This window comes from Halyomorpha halys, unplaced genomic scaffold (genome assembly GCF_000696795.3).
Source record: "Halyomorpha halys isolate HHAL.00 unplaced genomic scaffold, Hhal_1.1 Scaffold1724.1, whole genome shotgun sequence".
NCBI classification, from domain to species: domain Eukaryota; kingdom Metazoa; phylum Arthropoda; class Insecta; order Hemiptera; family Pentatomidae; genus Halyomorpha; species Halyomorpha halys.
Genome location: NW_027108605.1, coordinates 108,283 through 120,249, shown reverse-complemented (window position 1 = coordinate 120,249; position 11,967 = coordinate 108,283). Strand labels below are relative to the sequence as shown.

Below are 11,967 nucleotides of genomic sequence, written 5' to 3'. Positions count from 1 at the left end.
ATTTTTTAAAATTTATTGACATTAACATAAAAATATATCCAGTAAATTTGATATTAGATAATAATGGTATGAAACAAGGATGCAGAGAAACTGCTCATTGGTAGTACTCTAATAAAATGTCTATATTAGAAGGTCTCGAAGCCACCTAGTGATTTTTTTTTAAACATTCTACGCTGGAAAAAAGTTCAGCTGGGTCCTTTTTATTGATGTTTATAAAACATTTTTGATATAAAATCATTTAATAGCTTCAATTATAGACGAAATTTTAAATTTTGAATCAGTGTAGTTTATTTTTTTTTAATTGAAATTTATTGAAATTTACAACTGTACATATTAGTACATCCAGTAAACTTGATCTCAGTTCTAATGGAGTGATATAGGCGTGTACAGAAACTGCCTCTTGATAGCACTCTAATGACGTTTTTATATTAGCAGGTCTCCTGGTCATCTTCTTTTTAGGCGCTTTGGAAGACTGTCAGGAATATAAGAGGAAACTTGTTAGAAACTAGTGGTTTTGGGTGGTTTGAAAGTTTATAATGGAAGGTTTAATATCTGCTAGATCGGTTACATATGGGACATTAAGATCTTTATGCATGATTTTACTTGTGACAAAGTAAGGGGCATTGTGTATTCTTGGAAGTATATTGGATTGGTTGGGTAAGAGAAACATTGTTAAAGGATACTGTAGGTTTTTAAATAAAATTAATATGTAAATAAATAGTTTAAATGTTTTTCTTTTATAGAGGTAGAAAAAAAATTTCAAAACTTAACATTTATGGCTTTGTATGTATAGTGGATAGTGTCTATTATTAAAGATATTTACGTCCCTAAACCCTTATAGAAAGGGTATGTTTTACTTTCTATCTTACAGCCTCTTAGAAGATATGAGAGCGACACCATGCTCATTGTATAATCATAAAACGATGGTTTAATTTTAAATCATTATACTATGAAGTTTGTGGCAGCTCGTTTAAATTTAGTTGTGTTTAAAATTAAAGGAAATATTATTTTAAAACACAAATCTTCTTACCTTGAAAATACTGATTACAAACCGTTATCTTATACTATCCTGTTATGTTAAGTTATCTCATGAATTAGTCACGAAACTAACAAAGACTAATATGAACAAGTTGAGTTTATGGGATCTTTACAAAAACTAAGTGTATAATATTTATTTACCTGGTAATTGTTAAATAGTTCTTACTATCCATCATAATATATTAATATTTATTTACAATTCATTTTAATAGTTATCTAATATTCATAAACACTGCTCCTTTCCAAGAGAAAAACATTATTAACAGGCGATAACTAGGTGTTTAGAATACACAAAATTTACTAAAACGTGAAAAACAAATTAAAAGAAAACCAACTATGGAGATTACTCTCATCAACATCCCTGAGGACGAAATGAATTAGCATGTTAACTTGACCCTTAACCGGGTCTGCTACAGTGTTTGCACTACACTACCGTGTTAATTGAAAGCTGTATAATTAACATATTGAATTATAAAAAATTCAACTTCGCGCACAGTGGTCTGAAAGCGCCCGAAACCCCTACTATAAAAGTATTAGGAAACATTCTAATTAGCTATTATTTTGATGTGAGGGATTGCTACCTTAAGAATTTCAATAATTTGGGATCAAATGTCCAATAAAAACTCGGTTTCAACTTTACAACTTTTTAGAAACTGGGAAATATATTTTATTTTTTGGGTAGAGTATTTTATAATAAATATATCATAATTTTTCTTCCTGTGCTTGCTTGTTAGTCGCTCGTACTACTATCTGCATATGCGCCACACATTTACTGTTACTATCACTGTCACTGTGAAACCTCCGCTTATGATTACATGAACAGATTACAATGATTATTCTATACGCTGGCCTGCACAGATGACCGGTACGAAATGAACTTACTATGAGCCGAGTTATGTAGTGGAAGGCATACGACAGCTATTCCAACTGTACTCTCTTCACTTTTTATATGTATATTTATATAAAATCTTACAAAATATTATTATTTTATCTAATGGACTTAAAAAAATGTTTTATTATATTATATTTAATTGAAAAAATATATTAATAAAGCTTAATTAAGTAAAAATCAAACATGTGAAAAGTAATAGGATTGCTACAGTGATAAAATTTTTTTTTTCTTTTTTTTACGTGTATCCTATTGTTTATATATATATATTTTGGATTGGTTGAAGGAAACCTAATCTGGATAAGATAATGTAAAATAATAATTTATATATAACCTTCTCATTTCTTTGAGACTTATTTTATTGGTATATATAACGTTGGACACATAAAGTAATTATAAAGAATGTCGGAAATTTAACTTGGATACAAATTATTTTATTTAAACAGTAAAACATAATTATTTTAATAAGTTGACAATTGTATATAATATAAGTTTACTTGGTAATTGTATGATTGAAAATTATTATTATTGTAACTTTGAAGAAAAAGACAAAATATAGCTTTCATAATGCCGAAACTTAGTAAAATAAATATTAAATATATGGAATAAAAGTTATCAAATATATTAATTAGATTTATTCTATTGGTTTCACTATATTTTTAGCTTAGCTTTATTTAAAAAGGTATGCATTTTACGTAAAAGTATTTGCTTGAACACTTGAAGAAAAGAAAATTCTCTACAAAGCATTATAAAAAAAAAAAACCATCTGAATCGGACCATTATTTGGGACGCGTATTTTAATTTGTTACTAATCTTTATTAATAATGTATTCTGGGTTGGTTTTATTGGTTTGTGGAATAAACTGAAAAATATAAATCCTCAGAAACTCTAGAATCTTTAGATTTTCGGCTCATGTGAAAGGTAAAAAATTATTACAACAATATGGATGACTTAGGTACATCGAACTATATTTTTATAGGACTTAGGCAATTATTACACACTAGGTACTTTTAAGCTGTTTTTTTGTGTGGATATGGTTTATACTACACATACCAACAAAATAATTTAATTAATTACGAACTTGAATCATTATTTTAGTATAGTCATCAATGGAATTCTATAAGGGTTTGGGGATACAAGTGGTTGTACATACCCTTAACAAGAGACACCCTATTCATTCAAAGTTATAAATGTCAAGTTTTAAGTGTTTTTTACTACCTCTTTAGGAGAAAAACATTTAAACAATTATTTATATATTTATTTTATTTTAAAACCTACCGACTACTCCTACAGTGTACTTTCTAAGTTAAGTAGTTTCTAAGCTAGTTTTGCTAGCTTAGGCTACATCTGGACAAACGACTAACTTGGAATCCTCACACAAGACTGATAAGACAGTAAACTGCATGTTGATTTCTACTATTACAGTACTTTCTGAACAAACGGTCTAAACTTCCAATCCATTAAAAATTCTGATTGATGTAATTTAAAAAAAATCACTTCAATTGAATTATCATATAATTAATATTAATAAAGTATATCATAATAATTAATATTAATTATAATATGTTCATTTTTTCTCTATATCCCTAAAAAAATGATACAATAAAAATACCTAGAGAGCATATCAAACCACCTGATAAAAATTAATTTGACATGCGATTTCTCAGATTTCGATGAAACTTGACACACTGACTTATATTACAATCCAGATAACACTTGTAAAATTTCTTTTGCCTTATCATGAATAATTTTTATTTTAATGATTAATAAATTAATCAGAACCACTAAAAGTTCTGTTGACGTGAGCAGATGTTGTTTTCAATAAACTATTCCAGATATCATCTTAAAATTTTGCGAGTAGTTTGTGTAGTATACCTAAGCAATAAAAAAATAATCTTATAACCTATCTCAATCTTCCAAAAAATAAAAATATTTAAGTATAGTGTTTTAGAAAATTCTGAAACGGTTATTTTGTTTTACAAATAACAAAATATATAGAATCTCAAAGATGACATAATTCTCATATTTGTTTTCAAATAGTCCTAAATATGTTAAGAGACTAATAAAAAATATATACCCATGCACGGTAGATTAATATCTTTTAAAATACTTACGTTAAACAAAATATCTTTGTTTAAGCAGCACAATCAACGAGAAACCGTTAGTAGTTATTTTGAAATAAAAAAAAAAAAATTGTATAGAAAAATATCGGTTTTGAGTAGATTGTTTGGAGAAAAATAGAGAGGTAATTAATTTTTATATAAACTTGATGATTTTTTTTCAAACTTTGGACACTATATGCATTGATTAAATTTAAAAAATTGTATGAAGCATAACAACTTGTTGTTAAAATTTTGAATTTTTGTTAAAACCAAATTTAAATATCTATTTAATAAGTGTTATATTAATTATTTAGGTTGTAGAGACTATGAAAATGAGCGAACATTGCTCGCAACTTTCAGAAAATAAAATTGAAGGTAAAGTTTTAGTTCTGATGTTTCCTTGAAACCTCCTTTAACCATTTACAATTATTGGAAAATATTTTATAAAGATTAATAAATTTTAATTTCATAGATTAAAATTTAATTTACTATACTTTTATGACATAATGTTTTAATTGTTTGATTGCTAGTTCCTGGTGTCATAAAAGGATAGGAAAAAGAACTTTATATATGTCAATTTAAGGCTAAAGCGTCTAAAGAAATTTGGATTTAGGTAAATCCACGAAAAATGTCAAATTCTTGTCCCAAGCTGTTAGTGGGCCTTCTAATTGGAATAATTTAAAGTAAAAAAATGTGGAAACATATCCCTTTGATGTATTCTCGAATATTCCAAAAATTATTAATTGATCAACCAATCATCCGAAATGAGTTATCAACCTTAAAAAACCTCTCTATCCTGGCTGCTCCACTCTATAATGTCACCACTTCACTAATACTTTTAAATGTTTACCTTGAGTTTTGATGCTTGGGAAAAATAGTTATTCAATTCAAATTTTGTCAGTCTTCACCCCAACTTGTTGGTTTTTCCCCTATCATTTCCCGATTAACCAATACTCCTTGGTCTAACCTGGCCTTTTTCAAATCTCCCTCCAAAACTATGAAAAAATTTTTTTTTTTTAGTTTCCAACACTGTTTGTCAAGTCTACAAGAAGTAACAAAAAGTGCCTGACTAATCTTACTAGTACAACCTCAGTTCAAGCCTGTTGTTGAATTTAACTAGTCAGAAAGTTGTGTCAAAGGGTATGTCATATCTAATATCGTTTTGAGCAGTATGTGATTCAAACAAGATTCCCAAGTTCTGTTTTCTCTTGCTTGCTGTAAGGTTGTCAACATTTTTTTCCAGCAATTTCTCTATTCCCTGGTTCCCTCTACCCTAGCTTAACTTGAAAGAGAGTATTTTTTAGTTTTATTTGCAATTTACCAATTAGTTTAAAATATTCCAGTCAAACAATTCATAACCAAAGGCCCTACTAGTATTGCATGGGTAGACATAATCTTTTGGCCGCATTTTGTATAAAATAAAGTATGACTTTTTATAATTGTTATTGGAAATTAAGATAATTAATATAATTAATTTATTCTTATTAATTTTATAACTTCTGATACATCTGTGATTCGCGAAACGCTTAGCCTAAAGTATAATTACATCAAAATATAAAGAAAACTGTGACAGTAATGTGCCCTTGGACTTTGTTTTACTAAAACACTAATATCTGAAAAAGTAATTATAATGGTGTCAACTTGGCAGACCTCATTAGAAAAATGTTAGGCAGTCGTAAAAAAGAAATTTTGTTATTGGTGTCATCAGGTAAAAATATGAAAGACTAATATTTCAAATTCATTAATAATAATATTCAAAACTATTAATATTAATATATCTATAACAATTTATAATACTAATATAAGAATTGTTGATGTTTGAATAAAAATAGAGTAGTAAGTAGTAATGAAGAAATTAAATTCAAAAAGTAATCTACAACTCTTAAAAAACATTAATCTGAAGTAAGAAGATAAAAAGAAATTTTTATACGAATCGTAAATAGATAAATAGACTAAATTTGCCTTCAGATACTTGTCTTATATTTAAAAAATTAATTGACTGGATTAGTTTATATGTGTTTAGTATTTGTAGGTTCTATCATACCGTTTTAAACTATTCTGAATTCAAGTATATATATATAAAAAAAAAGTTAGCAATTTATCTATAATTAAACAATCTAATACCTATAAAGTAAATATACAATGAACAAAATAATGTATAATATAAAAATAATAAAATATTTAAACTTTCATTCCATACCTTGTGCTAACTAAGTCCACCAACTTGGTTTGCCGTGAGGTTACTGACTGAATAGAAAACGCCTGGGAGGTTAGAGTTACCCCACTCCTGTTCCCTCTCTTTGCTTAAAATGATATATTTTTTCAATTTTTTTTTTTTTTTTTTTATCCTCTGACGTAAAACTGACCCTTTATACTGAGTTTAGACTTGCTTTGAATGTATGAAAATGGAAAACACAGGGTCACATTACAGCATGAGTAAATTTGGGATTTTATATTGTATAGAAGACGGCATAAATCCTTTTTTGCGTAGTCAAGGATATGGACTTAAAAAGACAAATGTGATATTTTCTAACAGAAAAAGTATTTTTCTTATCTTTCTTTTCATTTTTGAATCTTTTGCAAATTAATTCTAGTATTTTTATTTTATTTCCTTAATTATTCCAAATTTCTCTAATCTTTAGTCCTATATTTATGGATTGTATTTGGAAACGGTTCCCAAAGGTACGAAGCCTTAAAGAAATGATTAAATTTTTAAAAATCATAAAACCAACTTATTATCTCTAATAAAAAATTTACATAAAAAAAAAAAAAATACTCTAATCTTATGTCAGTTAAAAAATGATTTTACTGTTCAATTAATTTACATAGATCTAAAATTTTATTTCGCTTAGAAACTTCAAATTTAGCATTGGGTGTACGAAAAACGTACATAAATTTGATTTTATGGAAAAGTTTATGGTGACTGAGAATTTTTAAACTTTGACTTCGATTACCAGAAATCGAGTAACAGCGAAAATAACAAAAGTTTTAAAATTTATATTGCCGTCGCTGGATCACTTTTATTTAAATAAATAAGTGGTTGAAATACAAGGTCTAGTTGTAAAAACGCGGCTCATTATCTTTTTACAACAAAAATGTTTTATAACAGCTATATTTTCGCAAAATTATATTTAGTATGTCATCTAATATTTGACAATATTTGACAATATCATGGAATTTATTATGACATTGGAAAAATTATTTCCCAACATCTCGCCCATCCCATACCAATTATTCATGGATATACCATTGGGTTCTAATTTGATAAATCGACAATGTTAAGGATTGATATTATATGTATTATAAATATAACCAGTTTAATCCTATTCCAAATACCAGAAGGATTAACTATTTTTTTCTTAAAATATTCCCAATCAAAAAACTTTTAAGTGTAGATCTAATGATATCAGACGTTGCAATATAGTTAGATATAGAATTAAAACTTCTGCTACTAATTTTCCATAACTGTTCAAAAACGTCGGCCAAGTACACAGGAATTCAATTAATTTGATAACGTCCATGTCTTAATTAATTTCATACTTTGAGCAAAATCGGATGAGCCGTTTCCGAAGTGTAGATGAGACAAGGAACTTATAGTACAAGAGCCCAAGAGGAGAAAAAGTAAAAAAAAAAAAAGTTATCTCACCCCAATTTTTCATTACCTTAATGAAAACTATGTATAATTAATAGTCAAAATTGATGAGTCTGCCAACTATAGGTAGGGGGGAAAAAAATGGTGGCTGTTTTAAAGCGACAAAAAAACTAATTTTTCATTCGGAGCTCTATATCTTAAAATCTTGGAACAATACAAGAAAACCAAAGAGAACGTCATTTAAAGAAGTGTAAATTTGCTAAAATATGAGCCCTAATAGAGTTATTTACGTTAAATATTTTTCGAGATATAGCTTTTTAAAAAGCAATATTTCATAAAAATGTTGTATGGGACGTACTGAAAGATCAGTAGTTAGTGAATTTATTTTGAAAAACTTATATCTCAAAAACCATTTGACGTACAGATGTCTGTTAGCACTCAAATTAAAGCTAGTTCAATGAGCTATAAAGTAGTTTATAATGTTTATCTTCTTAGTAGTAATAGTTTACATGAAATTCACTAAAATAAATTGATTTATAGTTGTTCGGACAAATTTTCATTTGCCAAATTTATATTGATATGTGAATATCATAAAAAATACTACCCCTACGAAGATAGGTGTCATAAACTACTTCATAGTAAGTTAAATTTCCTTTATTTTGAGTGTTGACAGAAATTTGTGCGACTTGTGGATCTAGAGATATATTTTTTCAAAAATCCAACATTTTATACGAACAACTAAAAATGAACATTTTGTGAGTTTATTTTGTCAAATATCATAAAAACTACTACTCCTACAAAGATAAACATAATTAACTATTTCTAGTAAATTTAACTAGCTTTAATTTGAGCGCTGGCAGACATCTGTACGTCCAGTGGTTTCTGGAATGAATTTTTTCTTAAATCAAACTTATTGTCCGAACAACTATATCAATCAATCAATTTATTTTAGCAAATATCATGAAAACTACTATTCCTACGAAAGTAAAGGTCGTAAACTTCTTTATAGTCCATTAAACTAGCTTTAATTTGAGTGCTAATAGACATCTGTACGTCACATAGTTCCTGAGATATAGATTTTTGAAAATAAATTAACTAACTACTAATCTTTCAGTAGATTTTTAAGAAATTTTGCTTTTTAAAAAGCTGTATCTCGAGAACTATTGGACGTAAATAGCTCTTTTAGGGATAATATTTCAGCAAATTTACCCTTCTTTAAATAATGTTCTCTTAGATTTTCTAGTGTTGTTGGTAGTTTTTAAAATATAGAGCTCCGAATGAAAAATTTATGTTTTTTTAAGGTTTTGAAACAGCCGCCATTTTTTATTCCCCCTACCTATACTTGGCAGACTCATCAATTTTGACTAGTAATTATACCTAGTTTTCATTAAAGTAATCAAAAATTGGGGTGAGATAACTGCCTTTTTTTTTCTTCCCGGCTCTTGTACTACTATTGGCAAAAGTGTAAGCGAAAGTCAGGAATGGGATTTTCTAAAATACTTACTAGGCCTTGTCAACAGAACTCTGTGAAATTGGTCTCCATCCTCTAAATATTTAAAACATCTTTTGAGTTCTGGTAGTCCCCAATGAGTTCTAATAATTATCCCTAATAATCGAAGTTCTAAAGTTGATAGCAAAAGAGTGATTGCCGCACTTATCTTAGAATGATATTCTTCACATTTTAAACAAGAGATATATTTCTTTAAATAATTCTGCAGACCTCTTAGGGGGGCTACCACAGCTCTAAAAACTTTTTAAATATTTTAATAATAGGGACCAGATTTACAGAGGTTGTGAACACTAATCCTCAACTTTCTTCTTCGATTTTATGATAATTTAAGTAAGGATAAATCGTATAATCGTACATACAATTATAAAATTCGCCAGGAAAGTATTACTTTGTCTACATATCTCTATTGTAAAATATTTTTACCATACTAGAATGTAAATTGAATTAGGAGAAGGAATAATCCCCAAGACATAAACAGGTGCTGCCATAAAAATTCCAGATCAGCAATACAGTTAGTTTCAATGAGACAAGTTTACTGGCTGATAGTGATGCTTATCCCATTTTAGCAGTTAATGACCTTGAAAAATCCAAGTTAAAGAAATTCGATTATTTTATGCTAACAATAGTCTGTGCAGATTATAAAAGACTTAACGATAGGATATTATTCGAAAGATATTCTCTTACTAAAATAAAGAAAATAGGTAAAATTATTCTCGAAGAAACCATTTTCTCGAAGTTAGATCACAGCTAGGAGTATTATTAGATACCAATAAATGAAGAGAATAATCAAAAGCCCTCGTAAATGGTACAGTTATGTTTAAGAATTCAGTGCTATTTTATTGAGAGCTGCGGAATGCGCTATAGATATTTCAACACTTAACTAACAATATTTAGAGTGGACTTGAGTTTTGTTATCCTTATTTAGACGACTTATTAATTGCTTCTGAAAATTCTTCCTGGATGGACTTTATACTCCAAAACAGATGAGATGTGCGAACATTGATCTGCTTTGGTACGTATACTACAATAGACGGCGATCGCGTCGAACCATTCTAATGTGAGTTATTAAAGGCATTAAGAATAATAACTTGTTTTTATTAAACAATAAAATTAGCATTGTCATCGCTGAGTTTATTGCTTTGGTAGTCCAAGTTAGATCTTTAACACTTTAAAATTTTTTAAAAAGTTTTAGAAGAAAAGCCTCCTGCACGTTGTTGGTAGAAACCTTAAAGAACAATTTTTAAATTCATGTACTTTTATAAATCTAACTCGGTATTCCTACGTGGTAGAGAGAATGAAGACGTTATATGTTTCTGTTTTTTTTTTTGTTTTTTTTTTCCCATTTAATACCTGGTGGGCCTTACATGGTGAATGTAAGATTACTTTTTTTTATTTTTAACAATTCATTATGGGGGGGGGTAGTTGCATAAAAAAGACATCCCCATATATAAAACGATATAAATAAAAAATAAATATAAATAATAATTCTTATAAAAATATAAAAGTAAAATTAATAACAAAAATAATGACATTTATGGATTTAATAAAATAAATAATGGACTTCTAATGGGGAAAAAAAAATTAATTGAAGAAAAAGATAAAGAGAAAAAAAATTAAAATAAAATAAAATTTTAGAGTGACGATAACAGAACTGATAAATATAGAACTTATAACAGGATGTCCTGCAGCAGCCTGGGCTTCAGTCTTCGGGTTGTGGTTGGGTTTCCCAAGTTGTAGGTCACTGCTCCTTTAACTGTAGGTAACTGGGAGTGGAACTTCATCATCATCATCATCATAATCATTTTATCCTCTTTACCGCTTGCGCAATGTGTGGTTACAATTTGCAGAGTCTGGACCAGATATCTTCCTCTTGGACCATCTTCCTTATCCTACGCCAGTCCTTATCCCGCCTCCTTAACACTCTCCTCCCAGGAAATGCGTGGTCTTCCTCTCGGGGGAGTGAAACTTCATGAACCTTTTTTAGATGTAATCCTCTATTGTCTCTATTTAAAATTCCCGATGCAATTGGCAGTTCTGTTTCTCTCGATTTAATAAATCTCAAATAACTATTTTCTATTTATTTTTATTAATATAAAGGAATTGTATTTTTATTTAGTAAAGCTAAGAGAATCAAGTGTTCGCACGCACAATTGGAATAACTGTTTGGTCCCTTTATTCCAAGAATAGGCTGGGCTTGGAATGGGTTAGGAATAGGCCTGGGATAAGCAAGGTTAGGAATAAAAATTAAAAACATTAATCAATATATTTAGGTTAATTTACATTTACTGATGTTTCCATTTATATAAAAATTTCGGATTTCAATTTTTATTAGAATAAAGATCAGCTATTTGGATGTAGTCTTCATTAACTCTTAATTCTTTTGTTAAGTCTTGTAATATGAATTTTTTATCTGTTAGGTAGGAGGGAGGTATCAGAAAGAAGAGATGGTAGAAATTAATCTTACCTATCGGCAAAATTTCTATTAATCAATTATGTTCCGACCCGGACCCTTTTCATGATGAAAGGTTACATAATATTGCTACATAAACAAAAGTATACAAATTACTTATTAATACCAACAGTAATACATTTTGTCTTATGATGGTGACGACTTTTAGTCATATTACCAATGTGATAAATGATATCATGTATATAATAAACTTTTATGTGTGTGTGTATATATATATATATATATAGTTGCTTACAAATAATCTGGTCCGATGGGCGCATTTAGTGATTTACGTACTTTTTCAAATGTGATAAATACGTAAATAACAACAATAAAGAGACTACTTGAAAACATAATAATAAAATTCGGCTAATGAACGACAAAAAT

At 28.3% G+C, this 11,967-nt stretch overlaps 1 protein-coding gene across 1 annotated transcript in view; it reads right to left on the bottom strand.

Annotated features, from left to right (window-relative positions):
• The window catches only part of LOC106690462 (fatty acid synthase), an 18,615-nt gene extending 12,245 nt beyond the window's left edge, over positions 1 to 6,370 (bottom strand). Inside the window, exon 1 of the mRNA XM_014435913.2 lies at positions 6,230 to 6,370. The gene's annotated coding sequence lies outside the window, so the exon portion shown is untranslated. The remainder of the gene's footprint in view (positions 1 to 6,229) is intronic.
• Positions 6,371 to 11,967: the final 5,597 nt, after the last annotated feature.